Genomic DNA, 15474 nt, shown 5'->3' on the forward strand with positions numbered 1-15474 from the left:
TGTTCCACTACTGGACCCTGAAATGGAGGTGAGGTCTTGGGAAAGCTTTTCACTGGCCAGCCTGTCTCCCAGAATTGTTTCTGTTGGCTCTTTGGTCTGTGAGCATTCCTTTCTCCTCCTGCCTGAGTCCCCCAGTAATCTATGAGGTCACTATATTCTCTGTGAGCTCATAGATATGATGTCCTGCTCCCTGGATGCATCTCTGGTTTGCAACCCCCTGAGGACCCACTCTCCCTGTACCCTATGTTTTTTGAGAATGTCCAAGGGAGACAAATGGATAGATAGTCCAGAAATATCATTAGACATCCCAGATTCTCTGGGGGAAACTTGGTCCTCAAATGTGGGATTATTAAAATCTGCTATTCCCTTTCCCATCAGGGTTAAGAGAGGGCCCTAGTCATGCACTCCTCTGTATTCTTTGTGAGGGGAGGCCACTGAAGGTTTTACACATTACTGACTCTTTGAAGGATCAAGGCATCATCATTCTGCATAGATTTCCTTGTAACTGTTCTTTCTTCTGTATGAAGAGACCCAAATTGGACTTGGTAAGCCCATTTACTTTTTGTTTTGTGCCTGCTATTAATACTTATATAATTCCCAGACCCCAGTCATCACAGATTCTATGACCATCATCTTCTCACTTCCTTGTGAGGTGACCTATGTTACTGTGATAGATCTTTGCTCCACCTTCTTTGGTATTCCCATTCACCCAGACACTAAATACTTCTTTGTGTTCTTCTGTAAGAATACATTGTGGGAGTGGACCCATTGGCCTCAAGAGTACACAGAAAGTCCTTCCCTGTGTTCTGCTTTTGTAACAATACTTAGCTTCCATCACTTTCAGGGGTTCATCTCCTGTGCAGTACATTAATGATCTTCTGCTAGCTGTAGGCAGTCTTGAGATCTGCCAAGCTGACAGTCACCGTGTTCTTCTTCAGCTTCATCTGAGAGGCTGCAAGCTTTCCACATCAAAGAGCCAATGCTGCCTCCCCCAAGGTGAGTGCCTTGGTTTCTATTTTGTCTGCAGGCCCTCATTGTTTCTCCTGAATTGCATACAGGCCCTTCAATACTTCTTGAAAATGACATCCAACAATTGTGTGCTGTGGTAGGAACAGCTGCATACTGCTTCCCGTGGATCCTATCTAACAGTGAGATCACTAACCCCTGGCTATTTTTTTTAACCAGAGACACTTTCTGAACCATTAATTCTAGAAACTAAACACCATAATTTTAATTGTGGCAAATAGAACTAAGCAGAGTAGTAAGGAGGGATAGGGTAAATAAGGATGAGTATAAAAAGGAATACTAGGAAGAAGGAAAGAACACAAGTAGTTGTAGCTTAGAATATCAATGGAATGAATTTATGCAAGAAATGGAAATGGAGAGAATAGTAAAAATTTTAACTGAACAGCATGTCACTTCCAAGAAACCTTATTAAAATGAAAGAAACACACTAAAACAAAGAGCAGGAGTAGAATTTAGTATGTAAAAAAAAAGCAGGGATAATAACGATGATCTCAGACAAAGTTCAAGTTAAAATGGATTTAACTAAAAGTGAAAAATAGAGAACCTGCACTATGTTTCAGCAATGTTATTCAGTATTGTCTCCCATTGCATGCTGGGCCATCTCCAGTCATCCTGATGGCTCCAGAGGAGAATCGAGGCTATCGACCTTGTACAGCACTCCCTGACTCAAAACAAAGTCAACTGCAAGTCATGTCATCATTTCTCTGGTGGTATGGTCTTCTTCAGCAACAAAAGAGAAACACAACAGACCATTTACAGTACCGAGACAGTACAAAATACTTGAGCTTATACCTGCCAGAGCAGACACATATGAACATAAACACAAAAATACTTTTTATAAAAATGAACTCCTGTCTAAATAGCTGAAGTAAAATTTATTGTTCATGTGTAGGTAAAGCCAAGGTAATTTGTAAATGACAATTTTACCTAACTCATCATTTATTCAATGTCATCCCAATTAAATTACTAAAAAAATTATTTTACTGAGTTAGAAGAAATAACAACAAAGTAAATTTGGAAGAACAAAAAGTCAAGACCTTTAAAAAAAAATCAGGAGGAAAAGATGTACAGGAAGTAGATTCAGCAGTATCAGACCTTAAACTATCTTCCAAGGTGGGAGCATTGTTGAAGTATAAAATGGATAAGTTTGATTATGTTAAATTAAAATTTTCCTATATCCATAAAATCTATGCAGCCAAAAACAGAAGGAATGCAGAAAATTTGGGGGAAACCTTTCACTGACAATCTGTCAGATAGGATATGATTGGGTTGGAACATTGCTGTGGTATAGGAAATGATGAGATGGTTGACTCAAAAGAACATAGGAGGATTTGGACTTATGAAAGAAGACACTATCTAGAGAAACAGATGATAGGAAAGCAGCATAGTATCTTACATGCATGACTATATGTTTGTTTATAGATACATTTGTGTGTGTTGGTGTATCTCCATACTTAATTGCAACCTTTTTTAGTGGGGGGGGAGGGAAGAAAACAATAAAGTAAAAAGCACACAGCAAAGAAAAAAGGAAAACCACTAAGAGAGCAAAGAAAAGCTGAATAACTTTGAAAACAACATGTCATATTTGTTACATAGGTTTTCTTTCAATGGAAATCTGTTGTTTTATATTGAATCCTCTCTTATGGCCTGCTGTGTATATGGAAATGTTTTCCTTTTATTATTTTCTATTTTAGTTCAAAAGTTAAAAAAAAATTGCCGAAAAAGTGAATCTCTATGCTTTGTCATTTGGCACATGCATGTCCTCTTCTGTCATTAATTCATTTAATATGGTACCTTTTAACAAAATAGACTTTGACTTGTTACCTCTTTGTGTTGTTGTTGTTCAGTTGGTTCAGTGATGTCTCACTCTTCCTGACCTTATTTGGGGCTTTCTTGGCAAAGATCCTGGAGTGGTCTCCAATTCCTTCTCCAGTTCATTTCACAGATGAGGAATTGAAGCAAACAGGGTTAAGTGACTTGACCAGGGCACATAACTAGTAGTGTCTCAGGATAGATTTGAACTCAGGAAGAGGAGTCTTTCTGACTTCAGGTCCAGGACTCTACCCATTGTGCCCCCAATCTGGCTCCTTTAGTTTGGGGTATTTTCCTTTGTCTTTGTCTGAGACCAAGATTGCTACCCATGCATTTTTTCCTTTAGGTAAAGCATTATAAATTCTGCTCAAGCTTCCTATTTGAAGTCTGCATGTCTTTCTGTTTGATGTACCTCTCTTAGAAACAACATATTTTTGGATTCTAGTTTGTAATCTATCCTGCTATCCCTTTCTATTTTCTCACTGATTTCATCACTATCACCATTACAATTCCTAACTGTGTAGTTCCCTCCATCTTATCCTCTTCTATTTATCCTTCACCTTTATACCCTATTCCCTATTCAAAAGTCTGCTTTGCTTCTGCTCATTAACCTTAACCTCTCTGAATATACTCTTTCCCTTACCCCCACCCTTTCTCTTAATTCTTCCCCCTCCTACTTACCTGTGTGTATGTATACTTATATATTGATACACATTTCCCATCTTGAACTAGTTCAGTTTTCCTTCCATCATAAACTCTTTCTTGAACATTTTTTTTACATGTTTAAGTTTCCCAATTTTTCCTCTCCTTTCCCTCTTGGTCACTCTTCCATTCTTTTAAGATCACCCCAACACAACAGACTCATAACCATGCCCTCTGTCTGAGTAATCTCCTTCTAAACGTCCTAGTGATCATAAGGTTCTTAGATTTCCCCATACAGGAATGTAAACAGTTGAACCTTTTCCAGTCTCACTCATGTTCATCTTTTTTTGATTCTCTAGAATTTTGTGTTTGAATGTCAAATTTTCTATTCAGCTAGAAACTCTTTAGCAGTGTTTAACAATCCTCTGTTTCATTAAATACACATTGTTCACCTATAGAATTGATTATTCTTAATTAAATTATCATTTCCTTTACCTTCTGGAATATCATATTCCAAAATCTCCAGTCCTAATAAATAATGTCTACAAAATTTTGTTGATCTTGATTTTAGCTCCATGTATAGGAATTTGTTTTGTGGCTAATTACAATAGTTTCTTCTTGACCTACAAGTTCTGGATTTTGTTTAAAATATTCCTGGAATTTCTCATTTTGAGATTCCTTTCAGGAGGTTACCAGTAGGTTCTTTCAGTTTCTGGTTGGCCCCCTACTTACGATACAGCAGATTTCCTTTGTACTTTGTTGATATCTGACATATAGGCTCTTTTGTTTTTTATCATGTCTTTTAGGGAGTCTAATAATTCTTGAATTCTCCTTGATTTCTTCTCAAGGCCACTTATTTTGCCTCTAACATATTTCATATATTCTTCCCTTTTTAATTTTTATTTTGTGTTATTTTATCAAGATTGCTTATGGTGTTATTACCTTCCACTTAACCTCTTCTAATTTTGCAGGGGTTGTCTTCTTCAGTGATTAAAATACCAACACCAGCTGATCAATTCTGAATTTTCATGGCATTTTTTTCAGTCTTTTTTATGCATCTTTTACTAAGATGTTTTTGATTCTGTCATAATTTTTTCAATTGTTTTTATTTATTTTCCCAGTTTTCTTCAAACATTCATGTTTGAGTTTTAAAACCTCCTTTTGATTTTTATGATTTCTTTGTTGAGCTCTCCAGGAATTCTTATTGGGCTTGTGTCTAATTTGGCTTTTTCTTGGAGGCTTTGCTTATAGTCACTGGAACCCATCTCCTCATTTTATTTTTTATTTCTTTATTTTCAGCGTTCCACAATCACTACCATACACCCTAGAATTTTTCTTTCCCTCCCTCCACCTCCCTCCCCCAGATGGCATACAATTTTATGTAAGTTCTACACATACAATCCTATTAAATACATTTTCACCCTTGTCACGTTGTATAGAAGAATTAAAATGAATGGGAGAAATCATATAACAAACCAAAATGTAATACAAAAGGGAATGGTCTGCTGCAATCTGCAATGGAATTCCATAGTTCTTTCTCTGGATGTGGAAGGCATTTTACCTTAAAAGACCATTGGGAATTTCTTAAGTCCTTGCATTGCAATGGATTTCTAAGTCTACCAGAAAAAGTCGTTGCACACTGTGGTTGTTGTTGTGTACAAAGTTCTGAGTTCTGCACCTTTTGCTCAGCATCAGATCATATAATTCTTTCCAGGTGTCTCTGAAGTCTTCCTGTTCATCATTTCTTATAGCACAGTAGTATTCCATTACATTCATACACCATAATTTATTTAGCCATTCCTCAATTGATGGGCATCCCTTTGATTTACAGTTTTTGACCCCCACAAAGAGAGCTGCTATATTTTTGTACACGTGGGAGCTTTTTCCATTTTTATGATCTCTTTGGGATACAGTCCCAGAAACAATATTGCTTGGTCAAAGAGTAAGCACATTTTTGTAGCCCTTTGGGTATAGTTCCAAATTGCTCTTCAGAATGGCTGGATCAGCTCACAGCTTCATCAGCAATGAATTAGAGTTCCAACTCTCCCACATCTTCTCTAACATTTATCATCTTCCTGTTGTGTCATGTTAGCCAATCTGATAGGTGTGATGTGATACCTCAGAGTTGTTTTTATTTGCATCTCTCTAATCAGTAATGATTTAGAGCATTTTTTCATGTGACTGTAGATAGCTTTAATTTCTTCCTCTAATACTACCTGTTCATATCTTTGACCAACTATCAATTGGGGAATGACTTGATTTCTTGTAAATTTGACTCAGTTCTCTATATATTTTAGAAATGAGACCTTTATCTCAGACACTAGTTGCAAAAATTCTTTCCCAGTTTTCTACTTTCCTCCTAATCTTGGCTGTATTGGGTTTGTTTGTGCAAAAACTTTTCAATTTAATGTAATCAAAACTATCCATTTTGCATTTCCTAATATTTTCTATCTCCTGTTTGGTCACCAATTCCTCCATTCTGCATAAATCTGAAGATAATCTATTCCTTGCTCCCCTAATTTGTTCATAGTATCACCTATGCATTCATGTAGTCTAAATCATGTACCAATTTGGACTTTATTTGGCTATACAGTGTCAGACATTGGTCTATGCCCAGTTTCCTCCACACTATTTTACAGTTTTCCCAGCACTTTTTGTCAAACAATGAGTTGTTATACCAGAAGCTGGGGACTTTGGGTTTATCAAACAGTAGATTGCTATAATCATTGATTACTGTGTCTGTTGTACTTAACCTCCTCTACCGATCTACTCCTCTATTTCTTAGCTAGTGTCAAGTAGTTTTGATGATTGCTACTTTATAATACAATTTAAAATCTGATATGACTAGGCCAATTTCCTTAGCATTTCTTTTCATTAATTCCCTTTTCTGGACATTCCAGTACTGTTGTTCTTCCAAATCAATTTTGATATGATTTTTTCTAGCTCTATAAAATAAATTTTGGTAGTTTGATTGGTACAGCACTGAGTAAGTAAATTAATTTAAGTAGAATTTTCATTTTTCTTTATATTAACTCAGCCTACTCATGGCAAATGATGTTTTTCCAGTTATTTAGATCTGATTTTATTTGTGGGAGAAGTGTTTTGTAATTATGTATCTGGGTTTGTTTTGGTAGGTAGACTCCCAAATATTTTATCATGTCTATGGTAATCTTCAATGGAATTTCTCTTTCTATCTCATGCTGTGGGGCTTTATGAGTAATATCTAGAAATGCCAATGATTTCTGTGGTTTTATTTTGTATCCTATAACTTTGCTAAAGTTCTTTATTATTTCAAGGAATTTTTTACTTGATTCCCTAAGTATATCACCATATCATCTGCAAAGAATGAAAGCTTCATATTTTCTTTGCCTATTCTAATTGCTTCAATTTCCTTTTCTTCTCTTATTGCTAACATTAACATTTCTAGTACCACATTAAATAACAGTGGTGATAATGGATATCCTTGTTATTGAAAATACATCTAGCTTATCCTCTTTACAGATAATGCTCGCTGATGGTTTGAAGTAGATACTCCTTATCTTTTTAAGCAAGGCTCCATTTATTTGTTTGCTCTGTAGTATTTTTAATCAGAATACATGTTGTATTTTGTCCAAAGCTTTTTCTGCATCTATTGAAATAACCATGTGGTTTCTGTTAGTTTTGTTGTTGATATGATCAATTATGCTAATAATTTTCCTAATATTGAACCAGTCCTGTGTTCCTGGTATAATCTTAAATGATCAAAATGTATGATACTCATGATGAAGGACTGTAATCTTTTTGTTTATATTTCTTTTTCTAAGATGGAGTTATTTCAGCATTTTACTTCCTCTGCTCTTACTCTGAGGACTATATATGTTTGTGAATATTCATCCATTTCATTTAGATTGTCAGATATATGGGCATACAATTCGGCAAAATAATTCTTAATTATTATTTTAATGGCTTCTTCATTGGTGGGGAATTCAGTCTTCATTTTTGATGCTGGCTGTTTGCGTTTTTTCTTTCTTTTTTAAATCAAATTAACCAAAGTTTATTAATTTTATTGATTTTTGCATAAAGTCAGCTCTTAGTTTTATTTAATTCAATAATTTTCTTTATTTCAATTTTATTAATCTCTCCTTTGGTTCTTAGTATTTCTAACTTGGTATTTAATTGAGGGTTTTTAATTAGTTCTTTTTGCAGTTTTTCAGTTGTATGCCCAATTCCATCATCTTCTCTTTCTCTATTTTATTCATGTAAGCAATCAAAGATATTAAACCTTCCGTAAGAAGGACTTCTGCTGCATCCCATAAATTTTGGCATGTTGTCTCACTACTGACATTCTCTCAAACAAAGTTATTGATTGTTTCTATGATTTGCTTTTTGATCCACTCATTCTTAGTCTCCAATTCATTTTTGATCTATCTTTCCATGACTCATTATTACATGTATTTTTATTGCATCATGATCTGTAAAGGACACATTTGATATTTCTGCCTTTCTGCATTGGACTGGAGGTTTTTATACCCTAGAATGTGACCAGTTTTTGAGTATGTGTCATGTACCAAGAAAAAGATATATTCCTTTCTGGCCCCATTCAGTGTTCTCCAGAGTTATACCATATCTACATTTTCTAAAATTCTATTAACTTCCTTAACTTCTTTCTTATTTATTTTGAGGTTAACTATATCAAGCTCAGACAGGGGTAGGCTGAAGTACCCAACTATTATAGTTTTGCTGTGTATTTCTTTCTGTGACTCCCTTAACCTCTCCTCTAGGAATTTGGATGCTATATCACTCTATAAATATATAATGTTTAGCAATGATATTACTTCATTGTCTATGGTGCCTTTTAGCAGGATATAGTTTCCTTCTTGGTATCTTTTCATTAGATCCATTTATTGCTTTTGCTTTGTCTGAGATTAGGCATGCTACCCCTACATTTGTTTTACATCAGGTGAACCATAATATTTACTGCTCCACCCTTTTATTTTTACCCTGTGTGTATCCCCCTGTTTCAAATGTGTTTCTTGAAAACAACATATCATAGGATTTTGGTTTTTAATCCATTCTACTATTCACTTCTGTTTTATGGGAGAATTCATCCCATTCTCATTCACAGTTATGGTTACTATCTGTCTTTCTCTCCATCTCATTCAGCGCCCCGCCTCATTTATATTTTTATTTCTCCTTTTCCCTCCTCAAAAGAATTTTACTTTTGCCCACTGTCTCCCTCAATCTTCCTTCCCTTCTATCAGCTCCCTTCCCTTTTCTTTTGCTTTTCCCTTACTATTTCTTCCCTCCCTTCTAGCCACCACCACCCTTTCCTTTCCCCTTTCCCCTCCTACTGCCTGTAAGGCAAGTTCGATTTCTGTACTTAACTCTTATGTTATTCCCTCCTGGAATCAAAACTGATGGGAGTGAAGTTCAAACTAGGCTCATCTCCCACTTCTTTCCCTCAACTGTATTGTTGTGCTTGTTCATGTGATGTAATTTACCCTTTTCTGACTCTTCCTTTCTCCTCCCATTACAATCCTTTTGCAGCCCTTAATTAGGTTTTTTATCATCACATCATTTAATTTATTCCCACAATCACTGTCTATGTATATCCCTTTTACATATCATAATAAAGATACTGTTCTCAAGATTTACAAGTGTCATCCTCCCATGCAGGGATGTAAAAAGTTTACCCTTATTGAATAACATGTTTTTCCCCCTTTTACCTTTTTATGCCTCTCTTGAGTCTTAATTATGAAGATCAAATTTTCCACTGGGTTCTAGTCTTTTTGGCAGGAACCCATGGAAGTCCCTTATTTCCTTGACTGTCAATCTCCTTCCCTGAAAAATAATGCTCAGTTTTGCTGTATTGTTGATCCTTGGTTTTATTCCAAGCTCCTTTGCCTTATGGAATATCATATTCTAAGCCCTCTGAGTTTTTAATGTAGAAGCTGCAAGTTTCTGTGCGATCCAGACTGTAGTTGAATTGTTTCATGCTGGATGCTTGCAGCATTTTCTCCCTGACCTGATAGTTCTGGAATTTGGCTACAATATTTCTTGTCATTTTCCATTTGGGATCTCTTTCAGAAGGTGATCAGTGGATTCTTTTGATGACTATTTTACCCTCTGAATCTACAAATTCAGTGCAGTTTTCTTTGATGATTTCTTAGAAGATACTATCCACACTCTTTTTCTCATCATGGCTCTCTGGTAGACCAATAATCCTTAAACTGTGGCTCCTGGATATATGTTTCCAGGTCACTAGCTTTTCCAATGAGATGTTTTAGATTTTCTTCTCTTTTTTCATTCTTTTGATTTTGTTTGACTGATTCTTGATGCCTCATAGAGTCATTATGTTCTGCCTGCTGAATTCTAATTTTTAATGAATTGTTCTCTTCAAGTAGCTTTGGTACCTCCTTCTGGACAATTTTGCTTTTTCAGCAGTTATTTTCTTCAGTGATTCTTTTTTCCATTTTGTCTGTATTTTTAAAATAATTCATTATTTTTTTCTACCTGTCTGATTTGACTTTTTAAATCCTTCTTGAGCTGCTCCAAGAATGCCTATTGGGCCTGAGTCTAATTCACATTCCCTTTAGAAGTTTCAGATGTGGGCATAGTGTCAATGCTGTCCTCTTCTGAATTTATATTTTCATCACCTCTGCCCCATAGTAAGAATCTATGGTCTTTGCTTTTCTAATTTACTTTTTCCTCATTGTGATTGCCTTTCTCCTGGCTTTTCAAGTGGATCTCTGCTTCTGGGGCACAGAGTGCTCTGTACCATGCTTCTTTTGCTGGGGATTAGGGGCTTGGTTACTGGCTTTGTGTGCTGAGACCTCTGGTTCTGGCAGCTGAAAGCTATATAATGTCATTTACCTGTTGCTGAGCTGGAGCTGCCTGGTGTGTGCTGAGGTCAGGTGAGGTCCTTCTGCGTTTCACCAGGATTACTCTCAAGCTCATGGTGTGAGGTGTGGGAGAGGGGTAGTCAGGCTGCTGGAGGTCTACCCCTCTCCTTGGGCTATGCTAAAACACTGTTAGATTCAGATGCTGATGTGTGCAGATGCTCTGGCTCTGTGAAGACGTGCCTAGGGTTCTGATGTTGGCACTTGCCTTCCATTACCCTGGGACTCTGGATTTTCCACTGGTCTGCTATGGAATGGGATGGTGCTGGCTTTGTGACACACTTCCTGTCATATAGTGGTCCCCTTCAGCTACAGCAAGAGAGACCTTTCCCATTAATCACAGTAGACTCCTGAGTTAAAAGACTGCCATGCCCTATTTCTATTCTGCTCCCATTATTCCAGAATTTGTCCCAAACATTTAATTCTAACAATTATAATTGATCAACTGAAGTTCCTTGAGACAGTTTCAGAAACACTTCCTATAAATTTTCATTCTAAAAAATTAAGTTGAGTTCATAAACTGCACTCCATTGAAATAAAAAAAAAATCAGTTATCTGTCATTAAAAAGTTCACGAAGAATTTGGAGAGTTATCAAGTGACACTGGTTTAAAACTTGAGTTTCCTAAAAAATCATGAAAGGAAACATGACTTGGGATTAGGACAGAATTTCCAACTATTTCTGAAATGGCCCTAAACAAACTTTTGCCATTTGGTACAATGGATTTATGCAAAGTGCCATTCTCAGAGCTCAAGATAGTGAAGTCAAAATATCAATCAACTGTAAAAAAATGAAGAGCTCTACATCTTGCAGTATCAAATATTTCACCAGGATTTAATTCTTTATGTAAATAAAAAAGCACATCCATCTCATTATTATACAAATTTGCTTTGATTTTTAATAAATGGTAAAATTATATGGATACCAAAGAAGTGCTTTGAAATAAATTTCTTTATGACTTATTATCAGGAAATATTTTGCGTACCTAATTATGTCTACCTATACATCTGAAATCATGTAAAAATATCAACAGCAAAAACAGGTCATTGGTGGAAAAAGTTTAATAAAACCTGCCTGTTAGCAAAATGTGCTTTTATTCATTTTCTTCATTTTGTTGCCCAGTCATTTCAGTCATGTCTCTTTGTGACCCCACCTAGGGTTTTCTGGGCAAAGATGCGTGTCTTTCCAACTCATTTTACAGATGAAGAAATGAGGCAAAGAGGGTTACGTGACTTGATCAGTGTCACATCGTATCTGAGACTAGATCTATACTCAGGAAGATAAGTCTTTCTGACTTCAAGCCCAGCACTCTATCTATTGTGCCACACAATAGAGCTTTCAATTATGGGTATTTTTTGCTTTTTCTTTATTTGAGACCAGGTTGGCTACCCATACTCTTTTTCACTTTAGCTGAAGCATAATAAATTCTGCTCTAACTTAGTATTTGAAGTCTGTATGTCATTCTGTTTGAAGTGTTTCTTTTATAAACAACATAAGCACATATTGTGGGACTCTGGTTTCTAATGAATTCTTGGTATCCTATTTTCTGGGTGAGTTCATCACCTTCACAATGATAATTGCTAATTGTGCATTTCCCTCCATTTTATTCTTGTCCACTTATCCCTCTCTCTCTCTCTTTTTTTTTTTACCTCATTCCTTCTTCAAAAGTCAGCTTTACTTCTGATCATTAACCCTAAGGTCCATGAATATACACTCCCTCTTAATCTGATTTCTCTTACCTTTTCCCCTCCTACTTGCCCGAGTACAGATATTTACAGGAATACAGAGATACAGTTTTAGGTATACACTTTCTACCCTGAACCAGCAGTTTTCCTTCCATTGTGCAGTCTTCCTTGAACATTTCTTTTACATGATTTAATTTGCCCAATTTTTCCTTTCTCTTCCCTGCTCTCAGTGCATCCTCTCTTCTCACTTTTCTCTTCCTTTTTTGAGATCATCCCAACACAATGGACACTAAGTAATCTCTTTTTAAATGCCCTAATGATCATAAAGTTCTTAGGTGTCCCCATAGAGTAATGTAAACACTTTCACCGTTGCAAGTGCCTTATGATGTCTTACTCATGATTATCTTTTCCTGCTTCTCTTGATTTTTATTTCAATGTCAAATTTCCTATTCAGTTCTAGACTCTTTAGGAGGGCTTCGAAGTCCTTGGTTTCATTAACTATCCATTCTCACCCACAGAACTGTCCTGAGTTTCACTAAATTGATTATTCTTAATTTTAATCCTACTTCCTTTGCCTTCTGGAATATTACATTTCAAACTCTCCAAACCTTAAAATTAGTGTCTGCTAAATGTTAGCTATTCTGATTGTGTCTCCATGGTATTTTAAGGAGTTTTCTGGCTAGTTATAATGCTTTCTTCTTGACCTACAAGTGCTGGATTCTGTTTAAAATATTTTTTTTAAAGTAAAAAAAAACAAAGTTTATTAAAGATTCTCCATACTGGATTGACTCTTTTATTTAAATTTTTGCTTTTCATTTTTAACACAGTTTATAACAGATAAAACAATTCTAACTTTTCATTAGGTGATACTTCTTTTTTTAAAGCATTTAGAAAATGGACCACAAAAGATTTTTTAAGCATTAACCAAGACACAAATAATATTTATGTTGCCAACTTCTCAAGCTCTTGACCTGTCTCCACAGTATTACTAAGAATTAAAGGACCTTGACTTATTGTTGTTTAAGTCCTCTGCCTAACAGCTCAATTTTAGACTTAACCTCGGATGTTCCCCTACTCATAATCTATAATTTAACAGATCTGGTATTAAGCTTGCAAACCTTTTGACTACAGGAAATTGCCACCAAGAGTAGGGACATTGCAGGGATACAATATCTCCCCAACTTCATGTCAATTCCAGACAGGATTAGATTGTCCACTTGCATTCAGTCGGGCTTCAAGTCTGCCAGGTGTCAGTGGGGAAATTGAATCAGGAGAATCCTACCTCAGTCCAGGCTGAACAGCTGCTCTTTCACCCTTCCCATGAGATCACCTTTTGCAGTTCATACCAGCATCTCACCAGCTTACTGGCATCATGGATTGGAGGCTCAGACCACCTTTCTTGCTATCCATACAGTCAATAGCCACATAGCATCTAAAAATGGCAAGTTCCAATTACCAGATGTATGCACAAACTCTCCATCTACCCAAATACCGAAAAAAGATTCAAGAGTTAACAATATTTCCTTTCCATGTAGTAATGTAAATAGTTCAGCTTTAGAGAGTCTTTTATGGTTTTTCTTTCCTGTTTACCTTTTCATGCTTCTCTTGATTTCTGTCTTGGGAAATCAAATGTTTCTATACGGATCTGGCCTTTTCCTCAACATGAATGATAGAAAGTCATCTATATCACTGAATGAGCATTTATTCCCTTGAAGTATTATACTCAGATTTGCTGGGTAGGTGATTCTTGGTTTCAATCCCAGTTCCTTTGACCTCTGAAATATCCCATTGCAAGCCCTTCGATCCCTGAATGTTGAAGTTGCCAGATCCTGTGTTGTCCTGACTGTATTTCCACAGTACTCAAATTGTTTCTTTCTAGCTGCTTGCAGTATTTTCTCCTCGATCTGAGAACTCTGAAATTTGGCCACCATATTCCTAAGGAGTTTCTCTGTTCATGTCTATTTCAGGAGGTGATTGGGAATTCTTTCAATATTTATTTGACCCTCTGATTCTACAACATCAGGGCAGTTTTCCTTGATAATTTCATGGAAGATAATATGACTATTTTTGACTTCAGGCACAGCACTCTATCCATTATGCCACCCAATCTACCTCTTTTAATTAGGGGTATTTGTCTTTCTCTTTGCCTGAGATCAGGATTGTTGTCCATTCTCTTTTTACTTTAGCGAATCATTATAAAATCTGCTCTAACCCACTGTTGGAAACATGCATGTCTTTCAGTTGGAAGTGCCTCTCTTAGAAACAACATATCGTTGCATTCTGGTTTTTAATCTATCCTGCTATCCCTTACTATTTTCTGGGTGAGTTCATCACTATCAAAATTATAATTGCTAACTCTGTAGTTCCCTTCATCCTATTCTCTTCTATTTATCCTTCACTTTTTTACCCTGTTCCCTCTTCATTTCCCCTGCTTTGCTTCTGATCATTAACCCTAACTTCCCTGAATATACTCTCCCTCTTACCCCTAGCCATTCTCTTACTCTTTCTCCTCCTACTTGCCTATGTACATATATGCACACATAGATTTAGATATACACTTCCTACCTTGCAGCATTTGTTGACCTTCCATTGGAAAGTCTTCCTTGAAATTTTTTATGTTTAATTTCACCAATTTTTCCTCTTTCTTCCCTCTCTCTCAGTGTATCCCTTTTTCACTCCTCCACTCTTAAGACCATCCCAACACAATGAATGCATAACCACTTCTTCTGAGTAATCTTCTAAATAACCCAATGATCATCAAGTTCTTAGTTTTTCCCCACATAGGAATGTTAACAGTTTAAACTTTGCAAGTCCGTTATGATGTCTCACTCATATTCACCTTGTTTTGCTTCCCTTGAATTTTGTTTGTGTTAAATATCCTACTCAGCTCTAGACTCTTTAAGAGTCCTTAAAAATTCTGTTTCATTAAATATCCATTTGTCACATGTAGAATTACACTAAGCTCTGCTGAATTATTTTTCATCTTAATCCTACCTCCTTTAACTTCTGGAATATCATATTCCAAATTCTCCAGTCCTTAAAAGTAGTGTCTAGTCAATTGTATTAATCCAGATTTTGGCTCTATGGTATTTGAATGATTTTTTTTCTGGCACTACTTTCTTCTTGACCTACAAGTTCTAGATTTTTAAAAAAATATTCCTAGGACTTTTCATTTTTGGCTTCCTTCCAGGATATGACCAAAAGGTTCTTTGAATTTCTGCTTCACCTTCTAGTTATAATAGAACAGATATCCTTTCTATTTTCTTGATATCGGACATCTAAGCTCTTTTGGTTTTTTATGATTGTTTTTAGGGAATCTAATAATTCCTAATGTCTTCTTGATCTCTTTTTCTAGGCCACTAGTTTTCCTATGAGATATTTCACACTTTCTTCTAAGATTTTCATTTTGTGTTGTTTCTAGATCACTCATGG

The 15474-nt window shown here is 36.0% G+C and overlaps 1 protein-coding gene across 1 annotated transcript in view; it reads left to right on the plus strand.

Moving 5' to 3' along the window:
- The first annotated feature begins 207 nt into the window (after nucleotides 1–207).
- Nucleotides 208–15474, plus strand: part of LOC140503263 (uncharacterized) — a 79873-nt gene continuing 64606 nt past the window's right edge. Inside the window, exon 1 of the mRNA XM_072607067.1 lies at nucleotides 208–545. The gene's annotated coding sequence lies outside the window, so the exon portion shown is untranslated. The remainder of the gene's footprint in view (nucleotides 546–15474) is intronic.

The sequence above is a fragment of the Notamacropus eugenii genome, chromosome 5 (assembly GCF_028372415.1).
Source record: "Notamacropus eugenii isolate mMacEug1 chromosome 5, mMacEug1.pri_v2, whole genome shotgun sequence".
NCBI lineage: Eukaryota > Metazoa > Chordata > Mammalia > Diprotodontia > Macropodidae > Notamacropus > Notamacropus eugenii.